Below are 24,818 nucleotides of genomic sequence, written 5' to 3'. Positions count from 1 at the left end.
AAACATTCTTTCATGGTAAGAAACCTGAAGCTTCAATATCACAGACTAATAGTTTTATTGTTTTTTGTTCTTTAGGAGATAAATCTGTGAATTCATGAGCAGGGAAGGAGATCATAGGTTCGTAGGTTCATAGGTGTGTGCTAGGCTAATGGCCCTGGAGCCTTTACAAGCCTAGCCCATAGGATTACCCTGGCATCTTGCCACCTTACCTTAGTTCCCAGTGCCTCTGTCAAGTAAAGCCACTGGAGTGATCCCTGGGATGAATTTTCTATTTCCCATCCACTCATCAAGATTTCTCTTGAAGAGGGGCCAGTGAGATGCTCTGCCTGACATGTATGGGGAGTATATTCCATAGCGTAGGCAGTCTCTGGGTTATGAACCTTTCCCTCCAGCATGTTCTGTTGACTATGGTAGTGAGGTTGAAGTCTGTGGAGTGTGTGGTGTGGAGGGATTGGGATTTCTTTAGATGCAGCATTTCTAACAGAGCTGGGTCAGACATGGGTTTGTAAGTCAAGCAGAGATCACCTCTAAGTAGGCAATATGAGACAGAGAATAGTTGGAGTTTTTTGAGTCTGTCCATATAGGACAAATGTTTAAGGCCTAGGATCCTCTTTGTGAGGTACCTTTGCTGCCTCTCTAGTTTTTGCAGGTGTTTAGTGAGGTACATGTCAAATGGGGCATTGTACTCAATAACTGGTCTAATGAGGGAAGAGTAGAGGGAGACAATGACCTCTTTCTTCCTGGATGCAAAACCCTTAGTAATGAGATGTGCCACATAGAAGGACTTTCTGACCACAGTGGCAATGTGATGGTGAAAGGAGAGGTTGCTGTCAACCTGTGTTCCAAGATCTCTTACAATGCATTCTGTGTTCAGTGGACTACCATTGATGTGGTAATTCAAGGGAACCATGTTTTTCCCAAAGGGGGTGATGACACATTTTTTTGGCATTGAGCTTAAGGCCATGGTTCTGACACCTGTTGTTGGTCTCAGTGAGGCTTTTCTGTAGGATGTCAACATCACTTGGGGAGTTAATAGTAGCTCCCAGCTTGCAATCGTCTGAGGACTTTGTCAGCCAGAGTCCCTTTGTGTTGGCCTGGACTTCAGAGAAGTAGATACCAAACAAGAGAAGACCCAGGACTGAACCCTGTGGGACTCCACTCATGACTGGTCAGCAACTTGACTTGGAGTCAGCTACTTTTACACTGTTTATTCTACCTGTGAGCCAGTTTGCAACCCTAGCTTAGTGTGCTTTTCTATGATTCCTGAGTGGGGAATGGTATCAAAGGCCTTGGCCAGATCAAGGTAGGCTGTATGAACCACCTTGCCTTCATCTGCAGCTCGGGTGACTGACTCAAAGAAGTCAACCAAGTTGAGCAGGCATGATCTACCCTTCACAAAACCAAACTGTGTGGGATCCAGAGTTTGGAGATTCCCTATATATTTGTTTATTAGGTCCATAATGATGCATTCCATAACTTTGCATATCAGACTTGTCAAGCTAATGGGGCGATAGTTCCCAGGGTCTGAAGTCGCTCGTCCTTTGTGGAGAGGGATGCCTGTAGCAGTATGCCATTCAGTAGGGACAAAATCTGAGGTGAGGCTGTGATTGAACAGGGCACACAGGTGAGGTGCCAGTTCACTCTGTAGTTCATGTAGAACACAGCCAGGGATATTTTCAGGTCCCATAAAAGCTGTATTTCTGGCCTTGGTCAGTGCTGTTTTAACCTGTGCAGCAGCAATACCCAGTGCCTGGCAATCTACTGGTATTGTGACTGCTCCCTTCAGGGGGGAGAGAGGGTTAAAGTTGGCACTGAATATGTTGGCCAGTATATTGGCAATATCTGTTGGCTCAGTATAGGAGGTACCATTGTGCAGTAGCTCAGAGCAAATCTGGATATTGCCATGGAGATTCTTTACATAACTATAGAAGGCCTTGTGGTTGTCTTTACTATCTGCTGCAATTCTGTTTTCATAGCTAGCTTTAGAGGATTTGATGAAGGATCTCAACTTTTTGTTGATGCTGATAAGGGAGTTTTTCCAGTCTTTGGACTTCACCTTATTCCGCATCAGTTTCCCCCTTCTGTTGTAGAGTTTGTTTATGGCAGGGGACCACCAGATTGGCTTCCATTTTTTGGAGGAGAGCATCTTGGTTCTATTGGGTATGGCAAGATCCATGCATTTGTATACGTGTTTGTACAGTGCATTGGCGTATGATTCGGCAGTCATGCAAGTGATCTCCATTTGCATGGGTGCCATGAAGTAAGCCACCTCTGTTTTTAGGAGCCCAAAGTTAGCTTTGGAGAAGTTTTTCATGGTGGTTACCTTTGTGGGGGTGGTGGGAGGGATGTGGATTTTCAAGGTGATTAGTTTGTGGTCGGATCTAACCAGGGAGGAGTTGACTATTGGTGTAGTGCAATGGTCGCCCATGTTAGTAATGACCAGGTCAAGGATGGTGCTACCAATAGTGGGGGTAAGAATGAGCTGGTCCAGGCCTTGGAATTAATGAATTCCAGGAAATGTTGGGCAAGTGTATTGATACATGAGTAGTTCTCTCAGTTAATGGAGGGGTAGTTGAAGGCGCTCAGTATGAGAGTGTTTGGAATGTGAAGTGTGAGTCTTGGGACATGGTTGGGGACCTATAACAGGCTATGACCTGAATTGCTGTTTTAACCAATGTTAGCTGCACTTGAAGTATCTCAGATGCATCATGTTGGACTACCAGTCTGGAGGTGTGTGCATTCTTTATGTATATGGAAACACAACCACCTTTGGAGCTTCAGTCCAGGTTCTGGGGCCGAAAGGTTTTGAATGAGTTATAGCCTGGTAGTGCAAAGGTGCTTTCTGCTGCCTTGAACCATTTCTCTGTTATGGCACAAATGTTGATGTTCTCCATTTTAAGGAGTGCTTTGAGTGAGTGCATTTTGAGACTTAGACTTCTAGCATTGAACAGCATGACCCTCAGATTGCATTTGTTTGCAGCTGTTACGGTGGTAATTTGGCCTTTGGAGCACTGCCTAAAAAAGGCACTATAGGCATGGCAAGAGCCTTCGCCAGTATCCAGAAGCCCAGCGGTGACAGATGCAAGCCATCTCTTGGAAAGCGTTGAGGTCTGTCAATCATGTCATCCCAGGCAGACATATATTGGATCCCCTTAGAATGACACCAGAGACTTAGCCAATTGTTGAACTTAGTAATTTTCTGCTTGTACTGTGGTATCATTCTGGGTGATGGTAGGATGCTGCTCAGGGCTAGGGTCATACCCACCTGGGCTACATATTCGGAGGGCTCCTCCATGTCTCTTTTCATGTAGTCCAGGGAGGTACGTCTCAGGTCATTCACACTCACATGTTCAATGACAGAGTCATATTTGTACCTGTTGTTGAGGGACCTGAGTGCAAGTATTATGTGGCAGATCCTGGTGCCTGACAGGGAGCTGACTGTTACCTTCTCCTTATTCATCCTAGTGAATGGGACATCAGTTTGCCTCACTATCGGGTCACCTATGACTAGTGTTTTGGGCATGCTGTTTTGCCTTAGGGGCTTGGGTTGAGTGGCACACTGTTTAGGAGAGTTATGTGTCTTGTGATTAGTGTTGTGTTGTGGTGGTTGAGTGCATTTCTGCCTTGGAGGTCTTTGCTGTTTGGGTAAATTTTTATTGAGAGCCTCCGCGAAGGTGGGTGTGTGCTTTGTGTTTTTATGTGAAGGCAGTGCTGGTGTGTGTTCTGGAGGGCTGTGTGTTCCATGTGGTGTGGTGCAAGTGTTGACCTTCTCCTCTTGACCAACTATTCCGGTCTTGGCTGGAGAGTGCATGGCTTCGAATTTGGATAAATAAGTGCATCTCTCACAAGTCTGAGTGTTGGGAGGTAAGAGGAGAGGGTTGTCAGTGTACATGAGGCAGTGCTACATTGCCTCAGGGTGCCCCAGTTCACCAGGTTGATAGAAGAAAGCACAGGGAACTGACCTTTAGACATGCTTGGAGGGGTGGGCATTAATAATAAGTACTGGAGCTGTTTGTTTGTAGAACGTTTAGTGCTGGTAGCACTTTTGTGTGCTACAACAATTGCTACAAGACGTCTGGTAAAGTGCTAGACTAATAAGCTGGTAAAAGTGCAGGAGAGGTGAGAACTAGCAGATCTAAGGGGAAAAAATTTGAAGAGCAGACTTTGGCACCACTCAGAAGCTTGCAAACAGTCCTGGATACAGCAAATCTGTATCTGAACTACACTGGTTGCAGGAAAGGCGGGAAACAAGCACAAACATGGGCTTTTAAATCAGAAAGTTGAAAGAGATGGAAAAACTGCCCAGACGGCCAATAAACTACAATTTCTGGGCCAGAAACCACTCCTCTTGTGGTAGACAGGCTATCTAGTGCTTACCACTCCCACTGATAAGCTAGAAAGCTTCCCTCCAACACAGAAAGGCTTGGGGGGTCTCAGAAGCTTGCAAACAGGTCTGGATATATCAAATCTGTATCTGGACTAGACTAGTTACAGGAAAGGCAGGAAACAAACCTAGATTTTTTTTGTTACAGTTAAAAAGTGACAAAATATACTTATCAGCTGAGAAGCAGAACACAGTGAGATTCTAGCAACGTTTTTTTTTTTTTTTTTTTGGTAAAGGAACGGGAGAAAGGAGAAGCAGAAGATAATTCAAGGTTAGGAAACTAAGTGGGTTGGTCTTCTCAAAAGTTCTCTCTGTATTAGGTAGAATGAGCTAATGACACTAGACTGGGAGGAGTGTCCCAGATCAAATTTACAGTAGGGACGGGCAACTGCAAAGCCACCAAGTATAACAGCAACACCCCAACAAGGAGGGAGGTTGGGGAACAATACTACATCTACTAGCCTACACTTTTTTAGACAGTAAACACTACAGAAATGTTTATCACAGCAAAAAACAGCAGTGAGCCACAAAATGAAAGTTTTTAAAAGGATAAAGGAGCAAGGAGACTCTACACAATGCTTTTAACTGCAAACAAATCAGTTATATAATATACTCCATGGCAGGAAATCAGAACAAACAAACAGATGCTTAACAAACAGAGAAGATTTCCAGTTAATACCTTTCATACAGAGAAACTAGCTAAAAAGCTTTACAAACAGTGTGACAGTAAAAACCTTTTTATCAGGCCCTGTAAATCAGACAATTTTAGTTCAACCCTGCAGATTAGTTAATAGCAATAAAATACAGTAAAAATTATGCAGCAGACAATAAAAAGTGCTATATATAAATTGCTAGAAGCAATAACTAGTAAAAATAAGTAAAAAACAGGATACTTATTATTATATATCTCAGATCAAAATTGTATTCAATGCCCCTCCTTCACTCAGCTCAGTGTGTATAGACAGAAATCCTCTCAAAGTTAGGGTTTAAATACCAGAAGATACAACCCTAAACAACTTTTTAAAAAAGCTCAAAAGAACCAATGAGTGCTTACACCAAGCTCTAAACCAGACAGCCTCCATCAGCCAGCAGCCAATCAACACAATCCTGCCACGAAGATAAAGAAAGGCTTCTGCTAATTCAAGGTGGCCTGGGGCATGTGTTCAGAACATCCACTGCAAAAACAAACAGACCCAGAGACAGCAAATCTGAACTAGGACTATACTACAGCTACTAGCCTACATTAGACAGTAAACACTACAGAAATGTTTATCACTAGTGGAATCAACTGTGGCATTACTAATGTGTAAGATGGGGTAAATTTGAATAAGGTTTTTACATGGGTAGAGATGACAAAGAATATGTATTTCACTCATTCACTCCAATGGAGCTCAGGAAGTTTGTACTATAGCTTTCACTAGGTGTAGCCTAACCCTTTTGACAGAATCAAATTATGTCCTCACATTCCAAACAAATGTTGATATCTCTGGAACCATAGGGATTATGAAGAAGTATTAATGGCAAACTCTTCAGCACAAACTGTGTTTATAGTATAGTATTCTTTAGGTTCTAGGTCTTAAACCAAATTTTATAAGTCACAGTAAACACAGCAACTATTACATTTGAAATATTTTGTAAACAACTTATAGCTCAGCTTCCACTCAAGTTATGCACATACTTTCAGCAGCATTTTATTCATGTAGCTGAGAGCATTCATTTGAGGCTAAGGAGTTAAGTCTGTCTTTCCTGGTTGCTGAGATATTTAGAAAAATGTGAAAATTATATCTATATAAAGTAATATCATAAAAACAACATATAATATCTATTTACCTGCACTAGACAGAGGTCAAATATTAATGCAGTTGAGTTTGCTATTGTGTAAGCTTTAAGATAAAATCTTATAAAACCTTGTACATAGCATGGCTTTGGAATTATTGATGCAAATATAAACAAACAATATTTGATGCCTAGAGATGTCAGTAGGAGGTAACTGCAGATGCACCTGGAGGTGTCACTTGGGTGTAATGAGTTAATCTCAGATGAGTTCAGTAAGAGTTGGTGATTTGAAAGGATGTGTTGAAGGTGAGTAAGGCAGTCTTTTATCTATTTTAGGACAGGATCATAAGCTGTACTAAAGTTGCTTGCGATTGTCATCTGATTACCCAAGAATTTACTGGGTCATTATGGCTCAAATACATGACAAATTGTTTGCTATAGCTGATTTGACCCTTCTATTGCATCCAGCAGCCATCAAGGTAGTGCTGTCACATGTCAATAGAATAAAAACAAATTATATTCTTGGCTGTAAATATAGTCCATTTAGAAATAACTAAAAAAAAAATCAGCATAGATGTGGGCAAAAACCACCCCATAGCAATCCCATGTTGCAACTGTTTGTAGCAGTTAGCTTGAAAATAAAAGTCATTCATATTCAAAACAAGATTTTGTCAAGTACTTGAGCAACAATGGTTATGAGTTATGTTTTACCATTTCTTGCAAATTATTTGTAGCAAGTTTGCTTGATGTTACAGTTACAGGTTGACATTGCCATCATAGTATGAGGTTCAGTGCTAATTTCACTCCTGAGACATTTCTAAAGCCCTGAAATATTTGAATGCCTTATACCATCCAATTATCTCAAAAGATCATTTGCTGAATGTGGTAGTCTAGACCAAAAATACTTCTTCCATGGGACCTGGGTGCTTCATTAATAGTTTAAATTTGCCCCTGCAGACTAACTCTTTAAAATGTTTAACATAAGTTCATAGGTTCATAGGTTCATAGGTAGGTACTAGGCTATTGGCCCTGGGGCCTATACAAGCACAGCCAAAAAGGTACCCTGGCTTTTGCCACCCAAGAGAATTATTTTCCTGTGCCACTGTCGAGCAGAGCCACAGAGGTGATCCCGGGGTGAATTTCCTATTTCCCATCCAATCATCAAGATTTGTCTTGAAGAGTGCTAATGAGGAGCTTTGTTTGATATAGATCGGTAGTTTATTCTAGAGTATGGGAAGTCTCTGGGACAGGAATCTATCCCTCCGGCATGTTCTGTTTATTGTGATGACAAGGTTTAGGTCCCCAGAGCGTGTAGCTCGGAGGGATTGGGATTTCTTTAAGTGGAGCATGTCCAAAAGCTCTGGGTTTGACATAGCTTTGTATGTTAGGCAGAGATCATGTCTGAGTAGACAATATGTGATGGAGTAAAGCTGGAGTCTTTTGAGATGGTCTGTGTAGGGCATCTGTTTGAGGCCAGTAATCCTCTTTGTGAGGTATTTCTGCGGCTTTCCAGTTGTTGTAGATGTCTTGTGAGGTACATACCAAAAGGGGCATTGTACTCTATAATGGGTCTAATGAGTGATGAGTAGAGGGGAACAATGACCTCCTTTTTTTCTGGATGAGAAACCTTTTGTGATGAGGTGTGCCACGTAGAAGGATTTCCTGACTACTGTGGCGATGTGATTATCAAAGGAGGGACTATTGTCCACCTGTGTCCCAAGGTCTCTTATCACACTTTCGGTGTTAAGTATACTACCGCCTATGTTGTAGTTCATGGGTACAGAGTTTTTACCAAAGGGGATGACAATGCACTTTTTGGCATTGAGCTTGAGGCCATGGCTTTGACACCAGGCATCTGTCTCAGTGAGGCCCTTTTGTAGGATGTCCACATCGTTAGCAGTTTTGATTATGGCTCCTAGTTTGCAGTCATCTGTGAACTTAATTAGCCAAAGACCTTCTGTGTTAGCCTATACTTCAGAGAAGTAGATACCAAACAGGAGAGAACCCAGGACTGAACCCTGTGGTACTCCACTTGTCACTGGTCTGAAGTCGGATTTGGAGTCTGCTACTTTCACAGTGTAGGTTCTGTCAGTGAGCCAGATGGCAACCCATCTTGTGGCATAGGGATTTATACCTAGTTTAGTGAGGTTTATCTATAATTCCAGAGTGGGGGATGGTGTTGAAAGCTTTGGCAAGATCTAGACAGGCTGTGTGAACCACCTTACCCTTGTCTACGGCTTTGGTGACTGCTTCAAAGAAGTCTATCAGGTTTAGGAGACATGATCTGCCTTTTACAAACCCTAACTGAGTGGCAGAGCTTGGAGATTACCAATGTCTTTGTTTATAAGTTCCATGATGATACGTTCCATGGCCTTGCAGACCAGGCTCATCAGGCTAATGGGGCGGTAGTTCCCTGGGTCCGTGATGGCTCCCCCCTTGTGGAATGGGATTACCATCGCTGTTCATTTACTGATTTTGTCACTGATGAGTTATGGACTATTGTAGTGATGTCTGAACATAAGCATAGTCTTACACCTGGCCCTGGTAATTACAGACATATAATTGTTACATGCTTTATTTGCAAAGCCATAGAACATAGTATAAATTATCACATAATCCTTGATACCAAGCTTATTCAACTTGACTCCAAGCAGTTTGACTTTGTGATGGCATGAATCTTGTAAGCTTCTTTGAAATAGCTATGGCGTCATTAGATTGTGGCAATGTAGTCCATACTTCATATCTTGGCCTGACCAAGGTCATCGACAGTATTCCTCATGCTGGCATAATATTCCAAGCTAAAAAAAAGTAATGTCTTTCAGCTTTTCCTGGTTAGGGGTTGCCACAGTGGAACTCCGGTTCACTAATGATTGGCATTGGATTTTTACAGTGCTGAGTTGCCAGCCTGACACCCATCCTTCAAAGAAGGCACACCCATTCCCGGAATCACCTACCTGCATGTCTTTAAACATCACTCGACTGCAGAGAGGACATGCAGACTCCACACAGAAGATACTCTAGCTGAGAATCGAATGGGAGAACCTCTTGCTGTGAGGCAACAACGCTAACCGCTGCACCACCGCGGCATGATATTCCAAGATAAATGTGTGAAAAACCATCTCATATACAGTAAGATAGACAGCAAATTGGCTGAAACACAGAACCAAGGAATATAAATATGCCAGCAGTTACTGCAGATTTGCTTGTCCGAGCTTGGCTATATAAAAAAAAAATTAAAAACTGCCCATCCTTGTTAAATGCTCTAGAATTTTTATACTTGTTAGATATGATTCTTTACCATGTAGCGAGGAGATGGATTGCAGTTCTGCACATTCAAAGTGAATTTTTGAAAGCTAAAACCCACACAATAAAATTTGCAGGCTTTTCATCAGAATGTGTGAAAGTGATCTGGTATCCCTTAGAGCTCAGTGCTAGGACATCTCCTTTTTGGTATTTACTTCTCAGATCTACAGGCATAAAGCCAGGACCTTTGGGTAACAACTTTTACAGACAACTGGAAACCTGGGGGTTGTTGTTGTTAAGTCACCCTCTGACCCCAAACTCTGTTCTTACTAATCCCTTTGTGTACTAAAACAGGTTTACACTAAATGCTAAGTGTAGTATCATAGTATCATCACTTCTTGTAGACAACCTCTTCCCTCAGCATATTGCATTAACAACACACCACTACAAAACATATCAGCCAGGATCTAGTGAGCCTCTGTTGTGACTATTTTTATTATTACTATTATTATTTTTATTACTACTATTATTTTATTATTACTATGTTTGTGGTATTAGTTGTCAGGAAATACTTTTATTTAACTGGATTAATTTCAGAAGGAATCTCTTCAAGGTCTGCAGAGGAAATCACTCCTTTATACTCAGCATTAATCAGACTACTTATTGAGTACTTATATCCCCTTTAGGATGTATTGCAATAAGCACATCAAACAATTAGAAAGAACCATAATGTTCCAAACCATAAAGATCACAGGCTTAAAGTCACTGAGATATCAAGAGAGGCTAAAAGTTCTGTCCCTTTTTACAGTGTCATATAGGTTTTTGAGAAGACATCTCTGTCTCATTCCCATGGCATTACAGAGATCTGGTTCTCCATGACCTCCTGTATCTCTGCAGGTCCACTGACTCCACCAGTGCTATAAACAATAAATTCATTTTGTTTTCTGTTTTAAGAAATCTTGGCCTGGTGATTTTATTCTGTGTGAGAGACAGACACTTAAATTATCTAGGCTCATATTTCACATATTTTTTCATCAGTTAATTTGAATTGTTTTCTGAGTGATACTTAAATAGAAAGTGAAACTCTGGGCCTTTGTCTTTGTCTGAAGGATTTCAAGCCTGCATAAGGTGTAGCATTGCTGCCGATTCCTTGCTAGGTGAAAAAAGTAAACCTATACTTTTTTGTCTTTGACTGGTAGAGCTGCTTTCTGTCTTATCTGCTGCATTTTGTTTTCTGTTTTAAGAAATATTTGCTAGTGGGTTTATTCTGTGTGAGAGACAAGATACTTAAATTATTTAGGTTCATATTTCACGTTTTTTTCATTGGTTAATTTCAATTGTCTCCTGAGTGATATTTAAATACAAAGTGAAATTCTGAGCCTTTGTCTTTGTCTGAAGGATTTCAAGCCTGCATAAGGTATAGCACTGCTAGTGATTCACTGCTAAGGTTTCCCACCTGCCCTCGCATTTGTTGGTCTTCTTTTTAAACCTGATGATTTTAAGCTTCCTACCCCTACTGCTAATTGAGGTTAAGAAGCTCCTCTGTTTCTATACTGCTGTTAATATCTTGAAATTTTTATTTGAATTATTTATTTACCTTTCTTTGTGCTTATATTGAAAAAGTGCATTTTGCCTCTTATTTTCTATTGTACTGATTTACATCATCTGAATTCATTATCTAGCTAGCTGTTGGATAAAATAGTGTATTTTTACACTCTAGCAAGCACTTGTTTTCTCATCAAAGTCAGTGAATGTTCCTTCAAGTGCATTGGGAGGTAGCCTGGTCTCTCTAGGTTGAGGAAACACTTGAGATTTCTGAATGTAGTCTTATTGGCTGGAGAGCTTATTAATCAGCTTAGCTTGTTTTTAGTGCCTTTATAAATTCTATACAATTGAGTGGCTCTTGGCTCATTTATATAAAGCGAAGTACTTTTATTGAATAATCACACTTTAATGAGCTGTTTAAGGTACACTGCTGTATTCACATCTTTAATTTGTTTGTGGTACCACTTCACTATGGATACTCTCTTACTTTGCTTTTACATTAAGAGGCCTGGGATTATTCATCTAGTGGGTGAAGGTGTTTGCCTGGTCTTTCTGAGCTGGGAAACCCACAAAAGGGCTGTAAGTATTTTTTCTTTGCACTTTTCTTATATGCTGTGACTGTACTTCAGCAGTTTAAAAAAGTGTACTGTTTGCTGATGCTTTGTATTATATTTTACTACTGCATTTGTTGCACTTTGACTGTATTTCACACCAACTGCTACTTTTACTAAATTTTCTTAAAGATCAGTTTCTGCTGTTTTATTCTGTTGCTATTATTAATTCAAGAAAAACAGTGCTGCTTTTTACACTGTTGCCTATTAAATTAAAAAAAAAATAATTGCTCCATTGCACTTCTGTTGGCTGTAGCATAGATTGGATTCAGACCATATTCATTCAGTTCTGTTTGTAGATTTAGGACTAAAAATCAGGACATCTTTTTTTGGAGAAGCCTCCCTCCTGTACCCTCATGGCAGGAGAGTAGAGTAGGACTATCTAACTGAAGTCATTGGCCAAGGGCTCAGTTTGAGCTATTTCATTGGTGCAGGGCTCAGTTTGAGCTTTTTCATTGGTTTATTTGTATTAGCTGCTTAGCTCTTGCTTGTGTGTAGCACACCATCATGCACCACCACACAGAGGGGGTAACTCAGGGTGGTTACAGATGCAAAAGCACCAGCACAAGTATTTTCCCTTAGAAACAGCTGCTGTCAAGCAGATCAGTTCTTGAGTAGCTCCCAGCTGTTTAGTGAACCACCCAGCAGAGATTTTACCTCTTACCTATCAACACCAGACTCAATAAATAGACCTTGTACTGTACACTCTATAGGTTAGTCACTCTAAAATAGCTCCCTGCCTGATACCACCATCTTTTTCTCACTTATCTGCTGAGATACCAGATTCAAACCTTGTATTATTGACTGTCAGTTTCCCTCTGTTTCTCCTGCCAGCCTGGTGGACATGTTTTTTTTTTTTTGAGGCAGTGTAGCAACTGCCTCATGCACATTAACAACCCCTTACTCTTAAATCATTCAAGTGCAATTTGCAAGAGATGTTCCTACGCTACAAATCTGGAATCAGTGCTCTCTCATACCCATGGCAGCAACACTAAACAGGTTGTCAGCTCACACAATACAACTCCTATTTGTAATATGTACCCAAAACATAAACCTTCATATGCAGAGATACTCTCCAGAAACCTAACTAAACACCAGAGACCTCCAAAACACAAACATGCTACACCTAACACAACATGCAAAGCACTCAATATACATAAAAACACTAGCACCTGTGTCTCATCAAATAAGCCCTTAAGGCAATGCACAACTATTCCAAATGTTTTAGTTATAGGTAACTCTATAGTGAAACATACAGATGCCCCACTCACCAGGTTGAACAAGGAGAAGGTTAAGGTCAGCTGCCTGTCTGGTGCAAGGATTCAACAGATCACACATGCACTCAAGTCTCTCAGCAACAAGTACTGTTATGACTCCGTCATAGTTCATGTTGGTGTGAATGACTTGAGACATATCTCCCTGGACTATATGAAGAGAGACATGACTGAGCTCTCTGAATATGTGTCCCAGGTAGGTATGTCCTTAGCTTTGAGCAGCATGTTATCCTCATCTAGGATGATACCACAATATAAACAAAAAATTACTAACTTCAATAATTGGATTAGTTTCTGGTGTCATTATAAGAGGATGCAGTTCCTGTCACCCTGGGGTGACATGGTGGATAGATCACACTGTTTTGCCAGAGATGATCTTCACCTGATACCTCTAGGCTTTTTGTTGCTGGCTAAGTCACTTGCCTCCCCCATAATGCCATTTTTAGGCAAGATCACAACAACAAAATTCCTAATGTGAAAATATCAAAAACAAAGAACCTATGGGTCATGCTGCTAAATGCTAGGAGTTTAAATCAGAAACTGCACTCTCTGGAAATACTCCTTTCCCTGGAAGATGTTGACATCTATGTAGTCAAAAAAAAAACTGGTTCAGTGCCAGAGAAAGTACCCTGTCTTTGCAAGGCGACAATGCCTTCCATATTTTCAGACCAGAAACTGAAGGTGTGGGAACCAAAGAAGGTGAAGTATGTTTCTTCATTAAAGATAATTACACCTCTAGACTGGTTAGACCAAAGAACTCTATGGAGCCACTCCAAGTCTAAATTACCATAGGTAAGATGCCTTCAGGTCATCATCAGTTATAGGTCCCCTTCCATGACCTAAGATGCCCACACAGCTTATTTAGACCTACTTGGGACAATTAAGGTACAAGCTAATACCCTAGTCATGGATGACTTCAACTATCCATCCATTATTTGGGAAACGTATACAAGCCCAAACTCACTCTAACAAAATTTTCTGGATTTTGTCAATTAAAATGCCCTGGAACAAATAGTGCACCACCCCACAAGGAGCTCCCATAGTCTAGACATGGTCCTCACCCATATGAGTGACTGATGCAATGCCTCAAATGTAGGGCCCACATTGGTTAAATCCAACCATAAATCAGTCATTTTGAAGTAGCAATAGCACCAGAACTCCCCAAAGGAGAGGTCAGGGTAAAAGGCTTCACCAAAGCTAACTATACCCTCCTAAGGGAAGGTATAGTTGAGTTTCAAGCTCCAGTTTCCAGAGATGGCATTGATGGCTATACTCAAGTATGCACTAATGCCCTTTATAAACATCTACACAAATGTATGGACACAGTCATGCGAGATAGGATTAATGCAAGATCACCAAAGTAAGGCAAAAACGAGGTGATGAGTTATGGTTCAGCCCACATCTGACAAAGTTGTTGAAACGAAAATGGATTTTTAACTATGTTAATGGTGTTTTTTATACTTCAATAAAAGTGTTTTGCTGCATTAATTCCCTCCGAGGCTTTATTGTTTCATGTTGCGAGGTAGTTCTCTGCTTCCTTGATTAATGCAAGATCCTCAAAAAAAAAAACACACCATCCTGGCAGATGTCTAGCATTAATACATTATACAATAAGTGAAAGCAACTGCTGTCTAAAAATATAAATGTGAGATCCCAGAACTGGAAGAGCACCCTCCTCAGCCTAAATAAATAAATAAGACAACTTGTAAAATCTTTAAAGAGCAGGTATGAGAAAAATTTAGCAACCATAGTCATGGATAACCATAAGACTTTCTTCAGCTACATTCACAACCTAAAAGGTAGGACTCAGATGTGTGCTAAACTAGTTGTGGATGGCATCACACACACTCACCCTGCAGAAATTGCATACCTGCTAGCAGACAGGTTTGGTGAAAATTTCACCCCCCCTATCCCCCCAAACATATCGCAAACCATGTCTTCATCATTTCTTCCTCCTCTCTGCATCAATTCATTAATGGTCGCTCCAAGGCTAAGAACACAGCTTCTGTGGGACCAGATGGCATTCTGGGCTGCATTCTTAATTTCTAAAATAAGAACTTGCTACTCCATTAGGCACTCTATTCAACCATAGCATGTGTACTGGCTTTGTCCCCACTGAATGAAAAACAGTGACTGTTATCCCCCACCACAAGAGTGACTCGGCAACAGACCCAGGTAACTATAGACCCATAAGCTTAACCAACTTCATCTGTAAGGCAATGGAACAAATCATCATGAACTCATAAATAAGGATATATGTGCCCTCCAAATCCTGGATCTATCCCAGTTTGGTTTTGTCAAGGGCAGGTCATGCCTGTTAAACCTGGAGGACTTTTTCAAGAATGTGATCAGAGACTTAGATGAGTGTAAAGCCATGCACACAGCCTGTCTTGACATGGCCAAGGCCTTCCACACTATTTCACATTTAGTGATCATTGAGAAACTAACTCATTTGAATATCAATCCCTATGTTGTCAGGTGGGTTGCAAATTGGTTCACAGATTGACAACACTCGGTCAAAGTTGGAGACTTTACCTCTAAGAACAGACGTGTCCCAATTGGGATCCCACAAGGGTCAGTGCTGGACCCCCAAAAGTTCAGTTACAGGCTTGCTGTTCCTGAACTGTTTGAAAGTTTCTGTGAGGCCATTTTTGCTTGGGCTGAAGGAGGGTCTCTCTGTTCATCAGTGGCAGTGACTAACATTGAGCAGCTTCCCTGCCCCCCGTAGAGGTGGTTACTGACTTGAAACTGTAGTTTTATTTTCCCTTTTGGGTCTATTCCTGCTTCTTTCCAGCCCCTGCTATCAAGCATGCTTTAACGTGCTTTAGCGATTTAAGCGGAGTTGCCACTAGAGCAGCATCGGGCAGCGCCGGTTAAACAAGGTTAAACTCTTTCTGGCTCCAGAAAGTCTGTTCTTCAATTTTTCCCTTAGAACTGCTCTTTTAGGAACCTAAACAGTTTACACCTACACTAAAAAGTGCAGCACTTGTTCCAAATAGCTTTTTCTTCTCAAAAAGCTCAGCACTTGTCTTATAAGCATATCCCTTGTCTTATAAGCATTCTCTTTGCAGGTCAAGCACTCCTATATTATACAAATCTCTCACTAGCAAAACCCCCAGGAGTGCCCACTTCCTGCTAAGCCCACTACTTTTCTGTCTCATACCAACTCATAATTCTTTCTAGCATGTCGAAGAGTCAGATGCTGGCGTCCTCTCCTGCCCATTTGGTGAATCTGGGAATTCTGAGACAATGTTACAATTGCCTCATGTACACGGACAACCATCTCCTCCTCCCATGTAACACTAACACTTGTGAGAGATGCAGCTATTTAGCCAGACTGGAGGCTGAGCTCTCTCAACTCAGGACTGGCAAGACCAGGCAGGAGGAGAAGGCAACTACACACACCACAATACCAGTCTCACATAACTCAACCACACCACTGAATCAAACACATAAACACACTAAGACATACTCGGAGGCTCTGAGTAAAAATTTACCTAAACAGCAGAGGCCTCCAAAGCAGACACCCAAGCAACTGCAAACTCAATACACCACACAAACAACACATAAACAACAAAATCAGTGTGCAAAGCAGTCACTGCCCTTAAGGCCAAATACAACACCAAACATACTTGTCATAGGTGACTCCATAGTCAGACACACTGACGTCCCGCTCACCAGACTGAGTAAGGAGAAGGTCACAGTAAGCTGCCTGTCGGGCGCTAGAATCCGCCACATAACACAAGCACTCAGGTCTCTCAACAGCAGGTACAAGTACGACTCAGTCATTGTCCACGCTGGTGTCAACGACCTGAGATGTACCTCCTTGGACTACATGAAAAGAGACATTGAGGAGCTCTCTGATTATTTAGCCCAGGCAGGTATGACCCTGACCTTGAGCAGTATCCTACCTTCACCTAGAATGATGCCACAATACAGTGATAAGATGATCAGCTTTAATAATTGGCTTAAATTCTGGTGTCATTCAAAGGGGATCCAATGTCTGTCTGCCTGGGATGACATGCTGGACAAGCCACGCTGCTTATGAGGGACGGCTTGCACCTGTCACCCCTAGGCTTCCGGATATTGGCAAAGGCTCTTGCCACCCCCATAGTGCCTTTTTAGGCAAGGCTCAAATTCTAAACCTACCACCCTAGAACACAAAAAGTAAAAACTAAGGGTAATGCTGCTCAATGCCAGAAGTCTCAATCTCAAGATGCACGCACTCGAGGCCCTTCTCAGTATGGAGAACATCGATGTCTGTGCTGTGACAGAAACCTGGTTCAAGGCTCCTGAGAGCACCCCAGCACTAGCAGGTTTCACCTCATATCATGCGTTCCGGCCCCAAAATCCGGACAACACCAAGAAAGGAGGGTGTCCATATTCATAAAGGACACCCACACCTCAAGGTTGGTGGCAACGCACAATGCATCGGAGACCATCCAGGTGCAATTAACCATAGGCAAGACTGCTCTGCAATTTGTAGCATGTTACAGGCCACCCTCTCAAACTCAGGAACCTCACATGGCCTTCCTGAAAACAATGGAGGGATAAATGTATCTCCAAACACCATCATACTAGGTGACTTCAACTACCCTAATATAGACTGGGAACACTACTCAAGCCCAAACACTCTAGCCCAAAGGTTCCTGGAGTTCATAAACTCAAATGCCATGGAACAACTAGTCACCATCCCCACAAGAGGAGAAAACATACTTGATCTCATCATCACGAACATGGGATCACAATGTTCAACACCGAAGTATACCCCTCACTGGTGAGATCAGATCATAAACTAATCTCGCTGGAGGTCCTCATCCCGCCCCACCTGAAACAAAAAGACCACAGTGAAAAACTTCTCAAAAGCCGACTTCACACTTCTAAAACTAGTGTGGTCTCCTTTAAGGCCCCTGAGCCAGTGGTAAACATTACTCAAACCGCTGAATCACTTACAAATGCCTTCTACCAGCACCTACAGGACTGCATGGATCAGGCAATCCCAAACAAAACTAAGACTCTTTGTACCAAAGGCAAGCGTCCAGTCTGGTGGACCCCAGCCATAAACAAGCTCTACAACAAAAGGAGGAAGCTACTACAAGATAGAGCAAAATCCTTGAAAGGTAAGACACCTTTGATCATTATAAGTAAAAACTAAGAGCTCTCATAAAATCATCCAAGGCAAATTTTGAGAGAAAAATCGCCAAGGATTCAAAAGACAATCATAAGGCCTTCTTTAGCTATGTTAGAAACCTAGGAGGAAACTCCCAGATATGCTCAGAATTAGTTCAATATGATGTGAAGATTACTGAACCTACACACATTGCCAACATACTGGCTGACAGGTTCAGTGCAAACTTCTCCCCTCCCCAAAAGGAGAGATATCTATACCAGAAGATTGTAGCCCCCAAACATCTCCAACGCCCAGGTGAGAACTGCTCTCTCCAAAGCAAAAACACAGCATCCATGGGACCGGATGGTGTCCCCGGCTGTGTGCTCCATGAACTCAATGAGGAATTAAACCCGCAGTTAGGACAGCTGTTTAATCTTAGCCTCACCTCAGGATACGTACCCAAGGAGTGGCGCACGGCGACTGTGGTCCCACTTCACAAGGGCGGTGCCTCCACCGACCCTGGAAATTACCGTCCCATTAGCTTGACAAGCCTTATCTGCAAAGCCATGGAGAGGATCATAATGGAACTCATAAATAAAGACATAGGGAACTTGCAGACTTTGGATTCAACCCAGTTTGGCTTTGTCAAAGGCAGATCATGCCTTTTAAACTTGGTTGACTTTTTCGAGACAGTCACCAAGGCCATTGATGAGGGAAAGGCAGTCCATACAGCCTACCTTGACCTGGCAAAGGCCTTCAACACAATACCCCACTCAGGTATCATCAAAAAACTCATCAGCTTGAATGTAAACCCATACATCACAAGATGGGTTGCAAACTGGCTAAGTGACAGAACCCACAGGGTCAGAGTTGCTGGAGCCATGTCAGACTCAAAGCCTGTCACAAGTGGTGTCCCACAGGGCTCAGTCCTGGGTCCACTCTTGTCTGGCATCTACTTTTCTGAAGTACAAGCAAACACAGGAGGGTTATGGCTGACAAAGTTTGCAGATGACTGCAAACTGGGCACCATAGTCGAAAACACATCTGACACAGATATCCTTCAGATGGGCCTCACAGAAATGGATAACTGGTGCCAGAGCCATGGCCTAAAGTTAAATGCCAAGAAATGCATAGTCATACCCTTCGGGAAAAACAAGGTTACCCCTAGCTACCATATAGGTGGCAATCCACTGAGCACAGAAGAAGTCATCAGGGATCTGGGGACCCAGGTTGACAGTAGCCTTTTGTTTGACACTCATGTTGCTAAAGTAGTTAGGAAAACCTTCTACATTGCCCACCTGATCATGAAGGGATTCACATCTAGATCAAGGGAGGTCATCGTCCCCCTGTACTCATCACTCATTAGACCTATGATTGAGTACAATGCCCCATTCGGAATGTATCTGACCAGACACCTGCAGCAGCTGGAAAGGCCCCAAAAGTTCCTCACCAAAAGGATAAAGGGTCTCAAAAATATGTCTTATGCTGCCCGACTGAAAGAACTCCAGCTCTATTCAGTCTCATACCGCTTGCTCAGAGGTGACCTGTGCCTGACATATAAGGCCATGTCAAACCCTGATTTGATGAATATGCTTCACCTCAAAAATCTAGATCCCTCAGAACCACAAGGCGGAGACTTAAACCTTGACACGGTTATTAATAGAACATGCTGGAGGGACAGATTCATCACCCAGAGACTCCCTATGCTGTGGAACAAAATCCCGGTACATGTGAGGCAGAGCACCTCGCTGGCCTTGTTCAAGAGGAATCTTGACCAATGGATGGGGGATCGCAGATATACCCCAGGGATTACTTCAGTGTCACTGCTTGACAGAGGCACAGCAAAATAATAGGCATAGTTTTATTCAAACTAAAGGGGTGGCGAAAGCCAAATAACTATGGGCTAGGCTTATAAATGCCCTTGGGCAGATAGCCTAGTATGAACCTATGAACCTATGAACCTATATACTTCTCAGAAGTCTAGGCCAAAACACAGAGGCTGTGGCTTACCAAGTTTGCAGATTATTGCAAATTAGGTACTATCATTGAATCCCCTAGTGATGTCAGCGTACTTCAAAAGGGGCTTAAGCAGACCGATGGTTGATGCCAAAGTCATGGTCTTAAACTAAATGCTAAAAATGCATCATTATTCCCTTCTGTAAAAACAAAGTCCCTGCTGATTATGAAATAAACAATAATACCCTAATCTCCAATTCAGTAGTGAGAGACCTGAAAACACAAGTTGACTGTGACCTCAACTTTGACCACCATGTTTCTACTGTGGTGAGGAAGGCATTCAATATTGCTCACCTGATTAGAAATGGCATCACCTTAAGAGCAAAAGAGGTTATAACTCCCTATACTTGTCCCTCATCAGACCTATTATCAAATATAATACTCCCTTTGGTATGTACTGTACCAGATATCTGCAGCAACTAGAGAGACCTCAGAGATTTCTGACTAAGAAAATTCAGGGTGTCTATCACGTGTTTTATACAGACAGACTGAAGTTTCTGTCACTGTAATCAGTAGTGTATAGACTACTTAGAGGTGACTTTTGTCTGGTTTACAGGGCTATCTCTTATCCAGATCTAATGGAAATGTTACACATCTGTAAGCCAATGGGACTAGAGTCACTCATTCCAGGGACCTCAATCTACCCTGCAACATACCAAAACTCCTCAGACGAAAAACAAACCAGGAAAAATACAAAAAGTGCTGAGAATTGCACCAGGATTCTTCAACACATGAATGCAACAAATATAAATGCTGTTCTTGAAGCAAAGGAAATTTATTTAATGAAACATAATCCTTGAAAAGTGCTTTTCGTCCCACTAAATAGTGGGACTTCTTCAGACAAACAAATGTTCTCAACTGCTGTTTAAATAACCCTGTCCTACATTTGATAGGACCACACATAATTGATACAATTAAAATCAAAGTAACAGTTGGTGGTTTAAATTAACAGTTAAAGCAAATGATGCAGGCACTAACACTGTGTGCAAAACCATCATGTAACGCAATGTGTTCAACAAATCAAACACATGATTTAAACTGTTCTAACACCCACATATATTAAATAATTATTAATATTTACTGTGTGAAATGTGTTTACTTCTAAAGAATAATACTGTAAAAAAAAAGATATATATATATATATATATATATATATATATATATATATATATATATATATATATATATATAGAACAGCTACGGCAAAAGAGCCATGCATAAAAGGTCACCAACATATAAGAGATCACTAGGGAAGCCAAACAGAAAACAAGACAATTGAATAAAAAAGCGAAGCAAGTCCAAACCACTCAGGAACCAGTAACGTGAACGTATTTTATTTTTATTAAAAACGCTTTTGCTCAGCAGAGCTTCTTCAGCTTCTTCAAAAAAAAAAGCCAAATAAATGTTTTTTAATGTAAAAAGTTGTCATGTCATGATGTCATATCCAAAACAGTACACAAAACAGTACAAAAAATAAATAAAACAATAAAAATCAACTCTAAAACACATTCCTAACAGTTAATCAAACATCATTTAAAAACACTTTTTAAAATCATTATAGTCATTTCATTTCATACTATAAAACTAACAGATTAACAATATTACAAAACAAAACATTAGTCCAACAGCATAGTGCGGGGCCAAAGTTTTAAACAAATGGTGTACAAAATTTTAAATATTGTACAAGGATATTTAAGCAGTAAGGTAAATTAAAATAAAGTCAAAGCATTAAATTACAAAATATAACACCCAAGCATATAAGGCCTTTATAATTATATTCAACAAATAATATATATATATATAAAATTGCAAATAAATTTGCTGATTCAAAGGTAACTTTAAATCTTAAGGATAAAAAATGTTATAGATCTTAAAAGTCTAAAAATGTTAGCTAGTTCCTAGAATAATAGCATACAGGGCTAGTTCCTAATTAATAGGTTCTATTTTAGATGTAGAGATAATTCCAATTTTTTTAAGTCCAGGGGGAAAAAGCATTTAATAATAGTAATTTTCATGGGAAACCCCAGTCTCAAGTTTCAAGGGTAAAGGGGAAAAGAAAACTTTAACTCCAATTTTATTCAGAAAAGGCAAAAACTAACTGGTGTATATTTGATCTTTTTTATTTTTTGAATGTTGGTAAAATGGCATTTATTTTTTTTATATCTATGTGTTGTAAAATTACAACTATACACAACAAAACATGTATTACAACAAAAATAAATGACAATAGTTTCAAAAAGAATTGTAATTATTGACCTAATTTTTCAAAAGATACCTGTTTTTGTTTTGTTGTTTTTTCTACACCTATTGCAAAACCACAGGAGACAGGACAAGTTTTTTGGGGAATCTACCAGTTTGAGGGAGAATCTCAGTCTTTAATAACTAACATTTTTTTACCTCGAAAATCTTGAAAAAAAAAGAACCCATTTCAAATAAATAAAATTTCTCATTAAAACAAAATGTTTGCCAATTTTTTTCAATTTTTTTCAATATAAATTATGTGTTTATTGTGTAATAAGAGCTGGAATGGCAATTATTATTGTGGTGTTTCCCTGGACTTAATAAATGACCTTCAATTCACTTAATGTCTAACAAATTAGGAATCTCTAACTAGCCAAACAAAACTTTCTTATTAACCTTATTTGTAAGACCTTGTTTGCTGGCTAATAAGCATTAGTCTTACCTTTAAAAAGTTATAATTAGTATATATTTATGAAAAGTCATATATGGACAGTTTGGTTCATATATTATTGTTTGTTGAATATAATTGATAGATACTATTAATTACGTATATGCTACAATTTTATTTACTAAAATTACATTATTATACAACATGGGCTATTATGAAATGAAAATATTTTAGGGCCACTTAAATCCCTTTTGGATTGAACTAATTACTTGTTCAATTTTTGGTTATGTTCTTTGATTTATGTTTTTACTTATCGTTTTTATGTATTTTGAGTCTTTTAAAGTAACTTTAATATTTTTTAATGGCTTTCTGTTGGGTATTTTTGTTTGTTTGGATTTGTTGAATTTTTTGTATATCTTGATTTGTAAGTTTTTTGCTTTAATTTCTGTTATTTGTTTTTGTATGCTTTACTTTTTTAGGAATAAGTCCTTGTTTTGAAGTTTTACACATTCTGAAGTGGTTTTCAAAATTGAAGCATGGACTTGTTTTGTTAAAAACGGTGAACATTTTCGCTGGAAATAATCCTGGTTGGTTTTGGGTTGCTTTCAATTGCTTCGCTGCACTGGTTGTTTCTCTTTCCCTGTTTGTTTGTTGTTGCTCTTGTGATTGCTTCCTGAGTCCGGTTCAGTTCTGTTTGCCGTCCGAGTGACGGTCATACGGTTCTTTTCATTCCATCTCTATGGTACTAAGGCTCTGATCTAATCAGCATTTACACTGAATAGTGAACTTTTGGGTGGACGTTGGGACGCAGTCTCGAGTCCAAATCGACCATAATTTTACCAGCTGTTGATTGTCTCCAATCGATCGGCTTATGGTACCATGAGATTACATTTTTGGCAGTTCATCCCCCGGACCACCAACGACATCTGAAGCCATACTCATGGCCCATGCGACGGCAGCAGGGTACTAACTTGCAGGCAACTGGGCTGCCTTACACCAATTTACAAAGTTTTAAACACTATTTTTAACAACTGGTAGAATTATTAAACCTAATGTCGGGAATACTAACGCTGATGATTTGACCCTTCTCTTTTGGGCTTTTTTTTTTTATTTTAGCCCTATTTTGTGCCCTCTTTATTGGTTTTTTTGAAGCCTCTCTAATAAGGGCCCGCTGGACGAATTAGAGCAAATTGGTGCTTTATTACATAGGCTAACTAATTCGCTTTACTATTTAAAACAAAAACTCCTTAATAAAAGTAAAGAAAAAGTTCAGGACTTTCTTTAGTCGTTTTTTAAAGAAACTTTAATTAAAAAGGTGAGTAAATCTTAAGTGTTTTGTGGCCTAAGTCACTCCCTTTTTTAGGAACTTCTTATCCTCTTTACAAAACTATGCCTTAATATAATAGAATCAGGATTTCAAAAACTAGAGGTCACCTAATAACAATATTGTGGCATTTTGATTGGATAAATGAACAGAAAAGATTTCTGATAAATTGAGAAACTAATTGAAAATGAATTTATAAATTGAACTGAAAAGTAATAAATATGAATCAAGTAACCAAAAAAAAGGGCCAATGAAGAAACAAAAAAAAAAAAACAAAAAAGAGACCCATTTGGTGGAGAAATTGGGCTGCCCTTAAAAAATGAAGAACAATCATCAAAACCTCCTAAAACAATGGGAAATATAGGCCCCCAAAGGCAAACATGTACAAAGGGTGTATTGAGGGTAACGCTGAGTCTTTCAAACAATATAATGTGAAAATTGAATTGAACAAGTTATTGAAAGATAAGGAAGAACCATCAAATCCAAAAAAACGGCATCAGGATCTTTAATCTTCAAAAACAACAAAAAAAACAAAATATTCTAATTTAAAAACCAAAAACTGGGTTTTAATTGTAAAAAACACCATACTTTTGAAACAAACTAAAACTGTTGAGTGCCTTTTTTTCCCCTTTTGCCTTTGTGCATCTCTTTTTCCCAAGCAATCTGACTACCTTTGAAACAACTAGATTTTGATATTAAATGTTTTTTGAACAAATTGTTGGTTTTTTTGACACGATCAGTTTGTGATCCTTTTTTGTTTTTTGTCCCTGATCAGATGATCAGTCTACCTAAAGGGTGGACCTACCCTGTTTTGTTTTTAGCATTTTGATTTATTACTATATTTCAAGAATGTAAGGTGCCGCATACTCAAATTTAATAAATTTATTAATTAATTTTACAACCCCT

The sequence above is a fragment of the Protopterus annectens genome, chromosome 12.part0 (genome assembly GCF_019279795.1).
Source record: "Protopterus annectens isolate FY-2018-M chromosome 12.part0, PAN1.0, whole genome shotgun sequence".
Taxonomy (NCBI): Eukaryota; Metazoa; Chordata; order Ceratodontiformes; family Protopteridae; genus Protopterus; species Protopterus annectens.
This window is presented reverse-complemented; position numbering follows the sequence as displayed.